General features: G+C 32.6%; 1 protein-coding gene across 3 annotated transcripts in view; it reads right to left on the bottom strand.

Moving 5' to 3' along the window:
• The window catches only part of TBCK (TBC1 domain containing kinase), a 231,502-nt gene that overhangs the window by 50,102 nt on the left and 161,660 nt on the right, over positions 1-19,740 (bottom strand). The gene's annotated exons all lie outside the window — the stretch shown is intronic.

Here is a 19,740-nt window from a genome sequence, read left to right as displayed (position 1 = left end):
AGAATTCAAATTGGATCAGCCTGGCTCTGGAGTTTGAGCTCTTAAACACATTATTACACTATGTCTCTTATAAGATTCCATGTATGAAATCACAGGTACATAGTATGAGAATTCAGAGAAAGGAAGAAACACAATATGGGCAGGAGTAGTTAGCAAAATATAGGTGGAGTAAGTAGGACTTGAGTTAGGAAAAATCAGGGTTTAGATAAGTAGAAGAGAGAAAGAAGAGTGTGAATAAGTGCATAACTGTAAGAGTTCTGAAATGTGAATGAACAAGAAAATGTTCCATAATTACTGAGCACCTACTAGGTACCATGCATTGTGCTTGGGATACATTAATGAACAAAACAAAGATACTTGTTCTTGCAGAACTTATACTCAATAGACGATGAACAGACTAGTCTTACTGAGCTGAGCATCCACTCTGGCAATTAGAGGGAAACTATTGATTAGGTAGGTAAGGGACAGATGATGAGGGCTCTGAAAGATGAAGAAGCTTGAGGATATAATAATGAGGAGATAAGTGCTGTAGGATTTTTGGAGGAATGTGTCACATGTTAACAACAAGATCTCAGGAAGACTAATTTGGCTTTGTATTGAAGGATGAAATAGAGATGGGAAAAATGATAGGAAGAGTCTTGGTAGAAAGTGAATTTTATGATCTAGATTACATGATGACATTGTAAACTGAGAGTTTTGTTTTCTTCACTATTCTTTTTTTTCCTTCAGTCTTTCCCTTTCCACTACTTTTTCTTAGTCTAAAATACATCCAATTTTCTTCCAATCCACAGTGAAAGATACATTAAAACAACAAATAATAAATAATAAAATTACTCTCCCAGGGGTGAATCCTTGTCTAGCTACTATCCCTTTATCTCCTTTTCATCTCTACTTTTTCCTTCCCATTCATTCCTGAATTTGCTGAAACTTGGTTTCTGTAAGGAGACAGAAGAAATGGCTCATTTGTCCAGGAGAAAGTGGACAATTGGGAACACTTCCTTGAAAATGTAACATTTGGGTTGAGAATAAAAGGATAAACAGGAGGTGGCCAAGTAAAGAACTGGGGGTTTTCATGCATATTGTGTATAAGGCAATTTTGTCACACACAGTGGAAGGGTGTTTTGATTCTACTTCTCTAAGGTTTTGGTTCTATGTCCTGGAGATATGATGAATAAAGCCTGTCTCATTTAAAATCCACTTTTTTCTTCAATTCAGCCTGGTATGAATGGGGCAGAAATTTCAGTCGGGATGCTACACTCATTTTGAAAGAATTTTCAAATTTAGTTCACAAGTTGAGTTCACAAGTATCTAGCCTGAATTTATCAGGTTTACAGTCATTACCCCATACTGATAATGGTCTCTTCCAATATGCCATGAGCTCCTTGAAAGCAGGGACCAAGACTTATTTGTTTTTACACTTCCACTGCTTAGCCGAGAGCCTAGAATTCAGTGGCTATTCAGTAAAATTGGGTATATTAATGAAAGGGTAAAGGAAGAAAAGAAGATATATGAAAAGCACTGTAAGAAAATATATGGAAGAAAAAGGACAGGGATGAGTAAATGATGGGTCTGAAGTTTTGCACACGGTGGTTAGGGGAAATGATGGTAACAGTGGCAAGCAATAAATAAGGGTAAGAAAAGTTCAGATTTGGATTTGTGAAATTGAGGTTGCGGAGGGTCTATAAGATGAAGGGCTGAGAATGCAGTTAGAGACAGACACTGGTATTTGAGAGAAGTCATGGCTAGAGTCATACTTTTGGACTTATCAGCATAAAAATTACAGTTTAAGTCATGAGAAAAGATAAACAATTTGAAGAAAAAGGAAAAAAAAACATGGCAGGAAAAAATGCCTAGTTTTGGTAGGCACATCTATACACTGCTGAGAAATTAAAATTAAATCATACAAACTATTAATAAGGCTTGGAAATATATAAAGTTGAGATTTTTTTTAAGGGTAATACCCATCAATTCTCATTATTTGGTGTATCTACAACAAATAGACTGCTTGCTTTCTTAGGATTAGATATTTTAAACTCATGTATGAAAAGGGACAGACTTTTACAAATGCCACAGACAGACATTAACTATCATTCTCCAAGGAATTTAACAAAGAAAAATTACCTTCAAAAACCTTATCAATTGACAAAGATATTTTTATCCATATATTTAAAATCATACATTGTTTCTGTAGCATTCTGGTGTTTTCATTTCTCCCTCATGTTTTTAGAGAGAAAAGGGAGAGGTGACTTTCTAAGATACAGAAATACAGCATCTGAAATGGAGTTTGAAATAAAACTGTCATGCTCTGGAAGCTGCATAATATAGCTCTCATACTAGACAGAACATTTTTCTCCCTCAAATAAAAGAGAGATAATGTATATGAATATGAAACACAAAGAAGAATGGAGATATTTTTTTCAGTGATTAGGGATTTTATGCTAAAATTTTCCAAGATGTGCTCCTGAAAAATTGTGTAGAAGCTAAATTTCTGTAAAGAGAGCAAAATTTTCCCTCTAATATACAATATTATTTTGCAGATATTTCACCTCTCTGGCCCTCAATTTTCTCATGTATAAAATAAAGGGACCACAGTAGATGTCTTATGTTTCTTTTAGCTCTAGAATTCTCCGATCTTATTTCTGATAGATTTTCAACTGGCAATACGTCCCAAAACTCTTGCTTACTTCCTGGAACAAAAGTAATACTGTAAGTAATACTTAATGACACCAGAGCAGTTTCTACTTAAAGAGATTCAGGAATGATTCTAGTTGTGAGGGTTGGTAAAGCATTGTTCATATAGCAACACATGCTTATGTTAACTTAGATCAGTAGGAATTTATGCATTTCATAGGAAATATGGGAAATATTTCATAGTTCACATTGGTTGAAGTGAGGGCAGAAGAAATGGAAGTTACAGTAACAGAAGAATTCTGGTATCAGTGGTTTATAGGGCAAAAACAAGGTAATGTGGCAATGTGTGAGGGAAGGTGGTGCTCGTGCTATTGCTTATAAGTTTCTAAAAGCTTCTGGATATAATTTTCAAAATAAAACCAGAACCTGGTGAATTTCCTAGGCTGAGGTAAACAGAATAAAAGTTAAACATGACAGTGGCTCCACTCAGCTGAACTAAAGGGGGAACTTGTGACACCTTCTGTCTGGAACTGATAAAGCTACTATTCTACATAAGATATTAAAGTCAGCTTTCAGTGGTAGCAGAAATTCAGGGAGTAGAGCCAGCTGGTGACTAGAAGGTCACAGTATTTTAGGTGAGTCAATAGGTATTTTCATCTCAAACTCTGATTTCAAGGTAGCCTTCATTTGAACTGGACTGCTGACTTCATTACCCTTCTTTCTCACTCTTACCCTTTCCTTATACACTGAAGTGATTAACACTGCTATTTTTGCTCAGTGTTCCTGTGACTTGGGAAATTCACCCATCATTCCTCTCACCAACCAAAGGATGTCAAATAAATGACCCAAACATTCTCTGGCTGGAGCTTCAGTAAATCCCTGTGGAAGAAAGTCTGGAGATCTGCCTCTCTTATCCGTATTGCCATGCCAAGGACAAGGTAAATGAGCTCTCCAAAGTGCTTGTGGTATTAACTGTTCTTATCATGATTAATATCTGGTGGAATGTTCAGCTAATATCATGCATCAGCCAACCATTTTTACCTTAATGTAATTGAGATGTCCCAAGGGAAGGGAAATTCAAAGTTTCCCCTGTGAAACAGAGGACTTAAAAATCTTATGATGAAGGAAGGATACTCAATTGTCTCTAATCTCAAACTATTTAATACTACAAACCATCCCAGACAATTCTTATGAGAATATATATATATATATATATATATATATGAATATCAATGCCCATAATGTACTTAGCTGTATTTCAAACTTTTTCACATAAATGAAGAGATTCTGATTTTAATGACATCAGGAAGTTTACATACATGTCACAACCAACCTAAAGCCAGGGATCATGGAGACAGACTTTAGGTTTATAATACATTACTTATGATGGAATATGAATTGATAAATCTGAATGGATCCTTTCCATAATGTCAAATTGGCTAGAGCCTATTTTTTTTCATGTTTTCTGATTGAAGATAAAAGCATTTCAGGGGTAAACTAATTTTTTTCAATTCATTTAAGATCTGACTAGAGTTCTAGACCCTAGATTCTGAAACACAAATTGGGCATAAACAAGCAGAATTTTTATAAGAAAGTCTAATAAATTATTTGATGTAGAAGATGTCCGTATAAATATAACAAAAGTCTGTTAAATGTAACAGCAATTACAACTAACTAAAATTACCAGCAATAATGCAATTAATTACTGCAATATTTATTCTAGATATAGTCTATTTTAAAGTTGTTCAATTAAAAAAGTCTTCATAGCCTCCTTTTGGCTTAAATAACATGATGTTCAGCTAAAAAGTTAACTAAGAAAAGGAAAACATTCAATAAAAGGAGTTGTAGGCAATATATCTTGTGGTGAAGTAAATTTTAAAAAACTATAATGACTATCAATGTACAGATATATTTCAACAATTATATACCCTGTTAATTTTTTTTTTCTTTGGTATTTCTGGCCACATTGACATACATGTGAATGTGTTTTAAAGTATTTTTAATAGAAAAATGAATATTCTATTGCAAAGCCAAATGATAAGTTTATCATTAAAACACATGAGGCTACTTTAACTAAAATGATGCTAATGCTACAAATGGTAAGAATACCATATAGAATCAAGATTTAACCAACAAATGACAAGTGGACATACAAATACACAAGTTGACACTAGTCTCTCAGGAAAGGTAATTTAAAATTATTTATTGTTCCTTTCTAGTCAAACAAGATACAAATACTTTCTTGGTATTTTATATTTAACTAAAATTTATTTTTTTTAGTTTTGGCTAGTAAATTTTTAGTAATGTTTCACTGCTCTTCAAATCTAGTCAATTTCTTTTTTTCTTATTTTCTCTCAAAATCTTAGGACTTCCCATTCCATGACTTCTTACAGTAAATCATCTAATGGTGAGCTAACTCTCGTTTAAACTAAAGGTTTGGCAGTGTCTGATAGGACTGATACTTTCTACATAAGTAGAAATTAGAACAGACCCTAGACTTAAAGTGGGCTCTAAAAGCTGAAATATAATAAAAAGACAAAGTTCAGGAGTCAATAGTCATTGCCTATCTTTGCTTCCTATGAATATCAGAACATATTGAAAGACATTTGACAATATATTTAAGAAGTCAGAATGCATACTTTCATACATGATGAAATTTACTTCTCAAGATAAAACATAGTGAAATATTAGAAAACACTGCCATTAAATCTAGATGTAAGATAAAAATATCCACTATTATCACTGTTACTCAACACTGCTCTGGAGAATTAGATGAAGTAATTAATAGAAAGATATAAGATGTATAAAATTGGGAGGAAGGCAAAATTATCATAATTTTCAGATGATATATAACTGGAAAATCTGACTCCACTGAAAACTATTACGAGAGAACATTAATATGTCAAATAAATGATGATAATGAAAATTTATAGGTGCTTACTATGTACAGCAGTGTAGTACATATATTAACTCATTTAATCCTCTCAATAATTCTATATAATATTATCATCTCTATTTTATGGTCAATAAGGACATAGGTCACACAGCTGGTATGGCATAGGTGGGATTCAAAAACATGAGCCTGTATTCTTAATTGCTATGCAAAACGATTTACAAAATCAAATGGTTTGTAAAATCAAATATCACAATTATAATAGATAATTCTATCAAAAAATATGCAAGAAAACTTTAAAATGCCACCGAGGACCTTAAAAAGAAGATAGGAAGATATACCTTGTTTTTGGAAAAAATAAAACTCAGTATCATATGTCAATTTTTCATACTTATTTGTAGATTTAATTCAATCACAATACAGATATGATTTTTTTTAGGAGAGGGAGGAAAAAACCAAGCCAATTCTACTATTCATGTAGAAACAGTGGCGAATGTGTGATATAATTATAATTTTAATAACCTCTTGGTACTGGAAAATAAATAACCAGAATGAGTTGAATATAATTGAAAAAAGGATTCAGAAATAGACATAAATACATGTGAGAATCCATTTTACCATAAGGTGGGGGGCTAGTTGGAACTATTTAGTTTATTTAAGTAAATAAACATGTTACTAAACTTAATTCAAATATCTATTTGATAAACATAAAAGTTTAAAATCTATTAAATCAAGTCTGTCAGGACTCTAGTTATGTACTCTTTGCCAAGTGTTTATTTTATTTAATTTCTGTAGGATTTCTAAACAATAATCGATAATTCAGTTACATGTTTTCTGGAATAATACCGGCTTAACAAGGGTTTTTAGTTGCTCATTTTGGCTTTGGGGGGAATGAAGAAAGAATGAACCTTTAGCAATGATTCTCTAGCAGATGTGAAAATGCTGTAGATAAAAGCGGCCTTCCCTTTTTTCATTATGCACCTTACATTGTTAAACTCTGTGTTAGCTTCTATATAAATCAGGTCATCAAACTGAACTTTTAGTAGTAAATTTACTTGTAACATGGCCTATTTATTTATTTTGCGTATTTTATAGGATAACCTGGAAGAAAAGCTGGAAAAAACAAGGGCATTTATACTCTGGGATTGTGAAAATGATTAGACTCACTGAATCCTGTATATAACAACTGTGTCTGTTGTTGCTAGCCTTTCAACAGAACTGTGCCAGAATCCATTTCTCTTTAAATGCCATGGAATGTCATTGATACATGAAATGACACCCCTGAACTTTGAGGATGCAGAAGGAAGATCTCAGTGCAAGACCCTAGTTATTCATTAGCAAGTTGGAATTGGGCTATCTGTGCCCATCACTCTTCATGAAGAAAATATATTCTATATAGACTTACTGGTGGAAAAACATTTCTACAGGAGCTGTCTCAAATCACTACTGAATTAAATCGGGCTGCAAAGGAATAAATACTGTAACCAGCATAACCTTCCTAGCAACTGCAATATGGATATGCTAATACTATGTCAAAGCATCATCCTGATGTCTGTACGGAAGTGCCATTGTCTCAGATCAGATCAGCTGCGAGCTTGGGCCAATCCTAAGTAGGATACTCTACTCTATATCATGACAATTGTTATTTTCATCAAAGATGACAATAATTCATATTTATTTTCTTCTTTTGTGTTTCCCATCAATAACTCTACCCCCAACACTTTTCCTACCTACAACTTCTAAATATCTCTTTTTTCCTTCTCAAGACCCTTCTCCTCTGCCCTTGCCCCCAATCTTCCTTATTTCTTAACACAGTACACTCTAGAAATTTCTTAGTGCTCATTCAGTCATTGTATGATTTTTATCTGGCTCTGGAAAATTTTTTCTGTTCTTGTTTTCACCTGCTGTGTTTATAGGGCACGGCTGTGTATGGTAAGCATTCAGAACAGGTTTGTGCATACTGAAATCTCCACATTCAGAAAAATGGCATTTATTAATTTGATGACTTAAGATGAGAAAACCCAGGCATTTCTATAACTCAGAGGAAACAAACACCTTTACTATGTAATGATGAATTTTGATTTCCCAGGATAACTTTACCAAAAAAAGGATAGTAGTAAATGTTTAAAAATAGTGACAAGACATGTAACATGTGAATGTTTCAAGCTTCAGACAGCTGCAGTGAAACGATTAGATTTTTTTTAATGAAAAAAATATGAAGGGTCACCGAGAAAAAACTATGATAATCATCGTTGATTTATAGTTTCTTGACTTGGAAATAAAGAATTATGCTTGAGTTATTTTGTTACATTTATTTATTTATTCTGTTTCATTCCACAAAGGATTTGAGAATTTGAGTCAGCTTACCATTCCAAACAATCATGTTTTTAACTCTTCCTGATATATTATTTCCATCTACCAAAATAGTTTTCTGGTGTGCTGAATTAAATTACACCTAAAACTTGGAACTGATATACTGTGGGAAAGGAAGTTTACATAAAATGATAATAATCTTGCTACTCTGGACTTAAGCTCATTTTAAATAACATTTGAGACAGGAAAATGAACAGCATGCTTGTAATGGGGGCAAGGCTGGGGTGTTCCTGATCTTCTTTGCCTTCATCTGAACTGAAGATGTGTTCTCAGCCACCTTTCCTCAATTAGTAAGCTATTTTGAAAAGATGTGGTAAACACTTATAAAATGAGGACTGTGAAAACCTCTCTGTAACTGCAAAGCCCTTAACAAATTAAATCATCGAATGCTTGGAATGCACTAGATGCTCAATAAATGTTTGCTGAATGAGTAAAACATAGTCAAAAGTCTGTTAAAATGAAGAAGAAAAAATGAAAAGTAAAATTATATATATTTTTAAAAATCATTATCTTTGATCCTGACTTTTCTTTTATCCCTTCCAACCTTTCTCTCGTTTCTTTACATTTCTTCTCTTGAAAAACTGTCCCTATTTTTCAGTTTTCAGAGGGATAACATTTTGTCATTTTCAACTCCTGATGCTTTTCATGTTGTAAGACAACCGTGTTTCTGTGTTTATGCTCAGACAGTACTCCTATGTTAATACCCTGTAATTATTACTTCGATCATGATGTATTTTCTGAATTGATTTACTAGGGTTTAATTTTACTGATTTCAAGTGGGAAAATACCACAAAGTGTTAGCAGGGAACATAAGCCCCTGCTAACTTTTTGAGTTCTGGATACATTTCTTACTCTAATTTATTTCCACATGAATGGCCTTTGAAATTCCATTGTTGTAGGTCTGATAAGGAACTGCTTTGAAAAAGCAGAACAAGAAGGTGTGAGGGGCCAGAGAGAGATTTTTAAGCAGTAAAGACAAAAAAAGTTCTGATACTGAGTAGGCTGATTGCTGAGTAGTGAAAATAGGTTGTGGCTTTGGTTCATGAAAGGTAAGTCAACTTGACAAACGAGGTTAGACATAAACAACAAGAACACAAGTAAATTGGTATAAAAACACACAAAGAATCAATACAAAAAATAACACCATAACCATAATTATGACTGTTTTATCATTTGTTTTTTTCCCATTATGAATGCACATTTATGTTTACCTGCAAAGTCATGAGAACACTGTATGTATGTGTCATGTTAAGAATCACCTGAAGACTTTAAAACCTAAATTCCAGGAGCTAACCTTCAGAGATTTGATTTAGCAGATATGGGATGTTTGTGGAGTCTCAAATATGCATTTTTATTAAGTATTATAAGAGACTTTGAAGACCATTCTTCAGATACGCTGTCTTATAGGAAACAGAATAAAACACTGGTTAATTTGAATTAATTTTGTGTTAATTCACTAAAAAATATTATAAGGTACTATTTATTGATATGCCAGGTATGATAGGCATTAGAGATACAGTGGAAAACAAGAGATAAACATATAATATATAAATATGTAATTAATTGTAAATACAATGCATTCTATGAAGGAAAATTAAATAGTATGCCTGATAAATAAGGAGCTGTGACTAAGCAGGAGAGTGCTTTTTTCAACTGAAAGTTAACTGTTATAACCTTATTTGTGGTCATTAATTCAACTAAATACACATATGTTGAGAACATACTATTCCTCAGGCACTGAATTAGGCGCTGGGGGCTCAAAGAGAAAAATGGCTCTTTCATTATGTATTCATATGTACATAATGTACATATGAATGTATTCATAACGTATTCATAATTTAATGTATTCATAAGTTATTAGAGAAGAAAGTATGTTATTATTTTATTTATTAATAAGTTATAATGCATCAAGCATTATGCTAAGCAATGAAGACACAAACATGACTAAGACACAGATCTTACTCTTCAGGATTTGTTCTAATAAAGGAAATGAAGGCAGATATAGATAACTTAAGGTAGAAATATGTATGGGGTATTCCAAAAATTGAAAAAAAATCTAAAGTATAGAAAAATATGAGGAAAAGATAATGATGGAGGAATTTGGTAAGGTAGACAAGGTTCTTATAAGATCATGCAGGGTCTTGTAGATAATGTTAAGAAATCTGAATTTTATCATAATAATGAGAGGAGTCTTCATAAGAATTTTGGTTAAAAAAGATTATGTGGAGGGTAGGCCAGAATCCAATATGGCTGGTGTCTTTCTAAAAAAGGAAATGAAAAATTTGGATACACAGATAGACATTCACAGAGGGAAGTTGATGTGAAGACATACAGGGAGATGGCCATGTGACTGGAATGATATTTACAAGCCAAGGAGCACTAAGGAGTATTGGCAAACACCAGAAGCTAGAAGAGACAAAGGATTCTCCCCTTTAGCCATAAGAGACTGAATGGATCTGCCAACATCTTGATTTTGGATGTTTAGCCTCCAGAAGTGTGAAATGATGAATTACTGTTGCTTTAAGCAAAATGATGATGATGATGATGATGACGATGATGACGATGATGATAAAGATTAGGCTAGTTGAAGTTTAAAGAAGAGAGAGGAACAAAAATGGATTCAGGAAATTACTGTTAGGAAAGATGGCAAGCTTGATTAAAGTGATGTCATGAGAGAGTGAAGTTAATAGTATTTATGAATAGGGCTTTTTGACTGCATTTGCAATGAAAGGCAGGAGTCAAGTATGAATCTAGATACTGACTTGAACAAGTAGGGGAATGAAAATGGTGGTTACTGATACAGAGAATGCTGGAGGTTTTCAAGGGGAAAAATAAATTAGGGTTTGGACATGTTCAATTAGAGGTTGCTTGTGAAACATCCAAGTGGAGTGTTGAGTAGGCATTGGATATAAGAGTCTTCTAGAGCTAACAAGAGAAGCTGGAGCTGGAGGTAATAACTGGAAGCCATGGTAACTATACACTGCAAGTATAGAAGACTGTGTAATATCTTTCTTGTGAGAGAACAGAAGGAGGATGACCCAGAACACTGAGGAATAATACCATATATACAGAATCCCAAGGAATACCATATTTAATGACATAAAAGGACAGGTGGAGACAGTGAAGGATAATGAGTGGAGGAGACAGAGAAAAAAGGAGATTGGGGTGTAAAAAAAACTCAGGAAAAATAATGTTTGAAAAATGAGAAGAGTCAACTGTCCTGAAGGTTCTTAAGAGATCAAATGAGATCAGGACTGAAAAAAATAACTTGTGATATCTGCCAGGAAGATGGAGAAAGCAGTGCATGGAGAAAGAGTGGAGAAAGTGTATATAAGACAGGTGTCATATAGGGTGTGTGTGTGTGTGTGTGTGCGCGCGCGCGTGCACGTGCGCACATAATGGAATAATTTAGCCATGTAAATAAAAAACTATTGTAGAATGGTAATATTCTCTGTCTTTAGATCTGCATGTAATTGAGACAATAATGTGATAATCTTGCAATCACTTATTCCTTTTTTAAGGATGTAAGGACATTTATCACCAAAAATTTAAGAATTTGCCCAGGAATTTTAATTCATCTCTCAGGTATAAATAATGAATTGAATGATAACTGAATAATCTGGTAATGTCCTAATTATGGTAAATGGATTAAAATGTAATGACTATTATAAGTGATAAACAGAAGATTACATGTGAAGAAAACAATCAGCTGTACTATTAAACACTAAGAAATAACAAATAATAGTAAGCCTTTATCCATTAAGCTTCACTTTCTTTAGTATGATGGATAATAGATACGCCTTTATGTAATTTTATCCTAAATAGTCCTTGATGAAGTATCCGACTCTAATGTCAGTTATTCACTTCCTTAACTTTAGAAACAAGTTCTCATTAGTTCTATCTAACTTGGAGGAGTTCTCTCTTTGACTAACAGAAATAAAAACCTGACTTAGTTTAGAGAGAGATTAAAAAAAAAAAATCTCTGATGATCAGCTCTGCTTAGGAAACTACTTATATAAAGATTCTCTTTTTAACATACAGACTTCAGAAATCTTGCTGATGTAATTATTGTCCTCTGAACTAACTAAGGCATTCCTTGACAAAGACTAAGAATTTCCACTAACACCATTCTTCTCAGTACAAGGGCTCAAAATTAGTTAAAATAGAGAACTAATAAAATTAACTGAAGTTCATAGAGTTCAAGGATATATCTTTCTGGCTTTGCCATTTCTTTTGATCTTCTCTCCTCCTTCAGCAACTTATATAGCCTTATTTTATAAATATGAAGTTATATATTTTCCCATATGATATTTATGACAGAGTACAACATATTTTTCAAAGGGCAAAAGTCAATATAAAATGTAATAAAACGTAATAAAAATTAAATATGACTTGCACATATAATATGATAGTATCATTAACAAGGAGGAAGGATTTCTGGTAGTCTTAGACTGTAGGATTCCAGAAAGGTGTATTCAAGGTAAAAGATGGTTGGATGTATGATTAGAATAGCTACATTAAGTTCTTAAAATATAATTTCAGGTCTGTGTACTTAAGAATTCCTTTATTTTATGTGAATAATTACAACTACCCAGCTTCTTTTAACTCCTAAGAATTTAATATTCATAAACTTACAAGTTGTGTATTATTGTGAAATCTTGGTCCCTACATACCTAATACACCAGAATATTAGTAGTAGAACTCCACAGTGTTGCAAATTCTCTTGTTAGCAGAATTAATGTGACCAATTCCAGTGAATGGACTCTTTACCAAAGTTCAGTATGCATTAGAAAGAATAAGTAAAACAAAATTAGGTAAATATAAAATATTATTTTTATTTTCCATACACCTTTTATTAGGGTGGTGTTGAAACTGCTCATGGTGATAAAAAAGGAATTCTTGATCTCCTTATTCACATAAGTAAGTATATCTTTCTAAGGCTCACTGAAATAAAATGAGTTGATAAGGATGATCAATAAATATCTAATATATGTAGGCATTATGAATGTGTTGAGAAAAATATCCACTTTAGCTGTATCCCATAGGTTCTGATATGTACAGTTTTCATATTATTTTCTAGATACTCTAGAACTTTCATGGAATTTTTCCTTATCAGAAGAATAAAAAGTTGTTTAATTTTTTTGGCTTGTTTATTTTTATGTATTTTTATCTTATTTTTTAAAAGTTTATTTATTTTGAGAGAGACAGAGACAGCAAGAGTTGGGGAAGGGCAGAGAGAGAGGGAGACAGAGAATCTCAAGCAGACTCTGCACTGTCAGCAAGGAGCCCAACACGGGGCTCAAATTCATGAAACCATGAGATCATGACCTGAGCTGAAACCAAGAGTTGGATGCTTAACCGACTGAGCCACCCAGGCACCCCTGCTCCTTTATTTTTAATTTCCAAGTAGTAAGAAGTTTTTACTTTTATTTCTCTTACTTTCCAATTTGACTGACTAATGATTTGAAGAATGTTGTCTGTATTATTTGCAATTCTTAAAATTTACCGAAATTTACTTGTAGCCTAAAATGTGTTTTTTTTTTTTTTTTTTTTTTTGGTGAAAGCATTATGATCACTTGAACAGGTTTATTTGAGTACATATGTATAACCATATCTTAAAAATAACATCTGTGGGTGCCTGGGCGGCTAAGTCAATTGAGTGTCCAACTCTTGATTTGGGCTATGGTCATGATCTCATGGTAATGGGTTGGGGCCCTGAGCATCATTAAGATTAAGATTGCTTAAGATTCTCTATTTCCCTCTCTCCTCACCCCTCCCTCACTCATGCATGTGCACTCTCCCTCTTTCTCTCTCTCAAAAAACAAAAACCAATCTGTCCAACAAGTATTATACAGATACAGCAATAGCAGTGTCTTTTTATCACATGTAGGTAGTAGCAATACGAAGACTTAAGAATTGAAGGACTTGGATCTATTTTGCAAAAGCTGCTAACTGATTCTATGATATTTTGAATCTCAAAGTGACAATGGAAGACAGTAGCAAAAGTACAATGTAGTAGCTTTCACTGTGGTGATCCTATGTACTATCAAAAATAATCTAAATCTGACAAAAAAGCATATATAACCAAACAGAAAACAACAAATTTAATTCTAAAGATGGCCTTTGAAAAAACACTCACATTCACAATAGTTTCATTGGATTCAAGAGATCTAATGCCTCCAATATAGTTTTTCTCTAGTGTGACTATAAATTTGAGGAACTAAAAATCACACATATAATCCTATTGCTTTCTAAAGCTAATATTAAGATTGAGTCAGCAGCAGTTTGGTTTTTTTGTTTTTAAATAAATTCATCAACAGTTCAATGGTGGTGATAAGGCATGGTGAAATATCTCAGTTGAGGAATTGTAAGAATTTCCCACCTTCCCCAAATCTTATGGTCAAAGCACTAAGTTATAATGCTCACTCCCAATTAATGTTTACAAATTTATCTTAAATATCTACACTTAAAATGTAGATTGGTGAAAGGATAGGAAGAAAAGATTGGTAAAAGGTATTGACAATCCATAAATTATTCATATATCTTAAACTTCGGTGGTGGGAGACACAACTTTTGTTACACATTGAGAAACACTATACATATATTATTCCTCTACTCGCAGGGAAAATAATGTCAAGATGAACTTTCATAGCTTGTATCACAAAAATTTTCCCCCAATATACAAAATTATTAATTTAATGCTGAGAATATATTTTTTCCAACCTTAAATGTTCCCTTGAGTGTGTAATTTTTCCATTCCTCTCCCATTATTCTCTCCTCATCCCAATTCCTCTATAGTTTAATTTTCAACATGATAAATGTCAAAATCCACCTATTTTCAACCTACTAGTTCATTTACTTATTATAAGTAGGAATTTCAAACTACATTGTTTAAAAAATCCATTTCATTCTATTCATCAGTTACACACACATACATATATACATATCTTTATACAAATCTATATACTTATATATATTGAAAGAGATTTACACATAAATTTATCTAGCTATGTATTTTTTTAAATTAGTAAGCTGTGGTCAGAATTGTGAAGTAGAATTTTAGCTATTTAAAGAAAAGTTGATGGGAAAGACATTGGCACTAGATGAAATAATTCTTTTGGCAATTCTTTAGTGGTTTCCAGATCAAAATAGTATTAAAACTAAGAAGTAAAGGTCAGAATGAAATCTTAAACTAAAATTACTGAGGTAAAAATGCCAGAATGATTCCTTCTTTGGAGAGCCAGCCTCCCTTTCCCTTACTCCTGCCCTTACTGTTTGTAGTGACTTCTAAATGTAAAGTGATAGTAATAAAGCTAGCTAGCAATGCTGAGCAGAAATAAAATACCAGAACATCTCTTTTGTACATATTATTCAGATATAGAAGGTTGTCATAAAATTCTTGGGTAAGTTTTCAAAGTTTAAACATTTAATCCTTAAGTATTAAAACATGCAATATTAATTGTTAAAGTGTTGAGTGCTTATTATATATTAGAGACTGAACTAGGTACTCTGCACATACCATTCTTAAAACAATTCTGCAAGGTAGGAATTATTATAATTATGCTCACTTTTACAAATAGGAGATTAGAGCAATTATAAAAATTAAAAGATTATAAAACCAAAGGAGCAGGGTGAAATTTAAAACCAAGTCCATTTAACAGCAAAGCTCATGCTTTTTCTAGGGGTCTACTTCAGGAAATAAATATGATAGATGCATGTATAAGTTAATGTTAACTAGAGTTTTCTTCCTATAGTTATTTTCAAGTTTCCATTCTACTAGTCAGAGGGCAGTTTGTATTTTGATTTTAAAAGGCCCTGTTGGGATGAGCACTGGGTGTTCTATGTAAGCCAATTTGACAATAAATTCTATTCTTTTTAAAAAAGCCATTTTTTATCTGTTTAGATTCTGACATTGATATATAGTATATAAATCTGAGTTGTGATTATCCTAAATTTAGTGAATATGCTTTTATAGTGCATGCATACATTATTTTTTTGCATCTACTTTCTATTGTATTAAACATTTAAATCTGAACCAAGAGGGCTTCAAATAAACAATAGGATGGAAAAAGGGGACAAAATTTCAGATAAAATGTAAAAAAAAATTAAAATATTTTGAAAAAAGAATTATATAAATATAAAAATCAGACAAAATAGATACTTTAAAAAAGGATTCTGATAAAATAAGTATGGTATTTTAGATGGGCAATTTTAAGAAACCCATAAACTCATATAAAAATTGACTTAAGAAGAATGAACAATCAAATACTCCCTAATTAAAAGACAATGGGCTCAGATGGTTTTATAGACAAGTTTTACTGCATCTATAAGAAATAAAATCCCTTTCATACAAACTGATTGGACAGTACAAAGAAGGAGGGAGAAATATAATCTTAATATTAAAGACTAACAAGGACGGACTGAAAATTATAAATTTATCTCACTTAAAATTCAATATTAGCAAATCAAAATAGTCAGTATTTCTTTTTTTTGTAGTGACCTGCTAGAGTCTATCTCAGGAATGCAATTATCATAAATTTTAATAATGTTATACATTATTACCTTAAAGGAGGAAAATAGATGATCCTAGTCAATCCTCACCAGTAGAATAAACATCTGATCAAATTCAACACTCATTCATGGTAATTACTCTACTGTGAGAAAAAGAAAGGGAAACTTTTCCATATAGAAAAAGAGGGGAAATTCATCACCCAAATACAGTAGTTATCAAAAACATCAAACTTAATGGTGAAATTAGAAGAATTTTTATTAAATTCAAGTATTAAAAAATCTACCCACTCTTCTAACTTCTAACTTACTTCATACTATAGGTCTTGTTCAATGCAATAAAACAAAAAAAAATCAAAGATGTATTAATAAAAGTAGTAACTAGAAAGTATGATTACATCAGCTTCATAAGCATCCAAGAGAATCCACAATCTATTAGATTTAAAAAAAAGAATCAACTCCAAAATACTTATTTACTCAAAGGAGTTGAAAATTTTGTCCACACAAAAATTGCTCATGGATGTTCATGAAGCTTTGTGTATACTTGCTAAAACTTAGAAGAACTAAGATGTTATTCAGGAGGTGAATGGTTAAAAAACTGATACTCCAGAAAATGAACCATTATTCAGCACTAAAAAAATGAGCTATCAAGACATGAAAAGACACAGAGGAAACTTAAATGCATATTACCGAGTGAAAGAAATCAATCTGAAAAGACTACATACCGTATGATTCTAACCCTATGACATTCTGGAGAAGGAAAAACTATGGAAACAGTAAAAAGATGTGTGTTCCTAGTGTTTGAGAGAGAGGGCAGGAGGAATAGGTGGAACACAGTGTATTTTTTAGGGCAGTGGAACTATTCTGTACACCATAATGATGCATACATGCCATCATACTTTTGTTTAAACCCATAGAGTGTACAAGGCGAAGAATGAACCCTAATATAAACTATGGACTTTGAGTGATAATAATTGTCAAGGTAGGTTTATCAGTTGTAACAAATGTACCTCTCTGTGGGGGATGTTGATAATGGGGAGACTATGGATGTGTGGGAGCAGGGAGCACGTGAGAAATCTCTGAACTTACTGCTCAATTTGGCTATAAACCTAAAACTGTCTAAAAAATAAAATCTATTAAAAACATAAATCAAACAAGTTTGCTAACTATACAATGAATCTAAAATAAATAATAATCTTTCTATTATACTGGTAATAACTACAAAACATAATAGCATAAAAGATATTATGTATAAAACAATATAATGTATTCATTATGATCAACTAACAATCTCTAAATCCATATGTTAAAATTAATTTCTACCTTTCAACCTGCTTCTCCTACAGTCTTCCTTAATCAGTAAATGAAAACATCAAAACACTATTCTTCTAGTCTAGGCCCCAAATTCTGGATTTATCCTTGATTCCTCTATCTATGTCTCATAATCAATCAGCACAATCTCTTGGACTTGTGTTCAAAATATGTCTGATTACTTCTCATCCCCTCCACCGCTAGACCTTTGGATACAAATCACCATACTTTCTCCTGGATCTCCATTTTGCCTTTGTCCTTCTATTGTCTCTTTTCCATACAGTAGCCCAAATAATCCTTTCACACATAAGTCAGATAATGTCACAAATCTGCTCAAAATCTTAGAACAGCTTTGCCTCTCATTTGGCATAAAATCAGTTTTTGGAATTGTACAAGATCTTACCCACTGATATGTCTCTAAGTTTATCACTTTCCACTCCCATCTTCACTCATTACATTCTATACATAGTCTCCTTACTGTTCCCCTGTAAAGTATGCTACCTGCACTTGCAAGATGGCACATGTCAGTATGAGAGTGACTCATAATGGATATAGAGTTTTATTTTGGGGGTGATGAAACTATTCTGGAATTATACAGTGGTGACAGTTGCACAACTTTGTAAATATTCTAAAAACCACTGAATTTTACACTTAAAAAGGGTGAAATTTATGGTGTGCAAATTATAGTTCAATCAATTAAAAAAAACACACATCCTATGTTGTCTTAATGACGGGGGCTCAATTTTGGTGTTAGTATTTACTAGCTATATAAACTATTAATCCCTTTCTGGGTTTAGTTTCATGCTCTTATTATGAAATAGGGATAATCATACTTTGTTATAGGTTCCTATGAGGAGTAAATGACGTGTCTACATTTAAAAATTCTGGTATATTTTTAAGGTGACATCATGTATTCAGATATTATAATTCCCTTATACCTTTATTTTTACTTAATTTTTACAATTCCCAGCTCAGTGTTATCTTATTAATTTCTATACTTCCTCACCTTCCCCTTCATTAAATGCCATTATAGTTACCTAAAAACTGCTCATCTGCCAAAGGATATCTTTCTAGTATGGAGATGTGAATTAATGTTTTTCTTATATGAAGAGGATATGTTTTACAATTTCAAAAGAAGAAAAGTACAAGTTTTTATATAGAATCACTAAATTTAAGAGTTCAAGCAATCTTACAGGTCATGTAGAACCACCCTTAGTGATAAGTGAGCTCTTGTACCAAATCCATTAGTTGGCGCTAACATCATCTGCTGGGGGGAGCCTGGGCGGCACAGCTGGTTAAACATCCAACTCTTGCTTTCAGCTCAAGTCATCATCTTGTGGTTTGTGGGTTTGAGCCCTGCATGGGGCTCTTGGCTGTCAGCATGAAGCCTGCTTGGGACTCTCTCTCTCTCTCTCTCTCTCTGCCCTTCCCCCACTCACATTTTCTCTCTCTTTCTCTTTCTCTCAAAATACATAAACTTAAAGCAAATGTATCTGCTGGAACACTCCCAGTGTTCAAGAATTTATTTCTCTTCGGGAGGCTCAGTCTACTTTTGGAAAACTGTAATGCAAATATTTATTACTAGTGTAGGTTCTTATTCTAGTTTTATCTCTTAAGATATTTTGAAGTATCTTACCATAATTTTTCATACATGTATTCATATAAATGTTTTCCTCTTTATTATCTATATTTCTGGAAGCAGAAACTGTAATTACTTAAACTACTTTGTATTCAACCACAATCAGAATCATGTTTATAAGTATCTTTAATAAATACAATTATGTCACAATGGGATAATGTGAAAACATGGATTCCCTCATATTTTGGGAACATGAAAAATCACAGAAAGAGCAAAGAGGTGAAAATCGCAAATTCTTGCAAAAATATCTAGTTCTAAAAATATCTAGGGACAAAATCTATTGTTTAACATATATGAAAGAAAACTGAAAATGTTTTATCACTAAAATGTTACTTTTATAAAGGTCAGAGCCTATCCTATTAAATTTATTAAGGTATCTAAAAAA

Source organism: Lynx canadensis, chromosome B1 (assembly GCF_007474595.2).
Source record: "Lynx canadensis isolate LIC74 chromosome B1, mLynCan4.pri.v2, whole genome shotgun sequence".
NCBI lineage: Eukaryota > Metazoa > Chordata > Mammalia > Carnivora > Felidae > Lynx > Lynx canadensis.
This window is presented reverse-complemented; position numbering and strand designations above follow the sequence as displayed.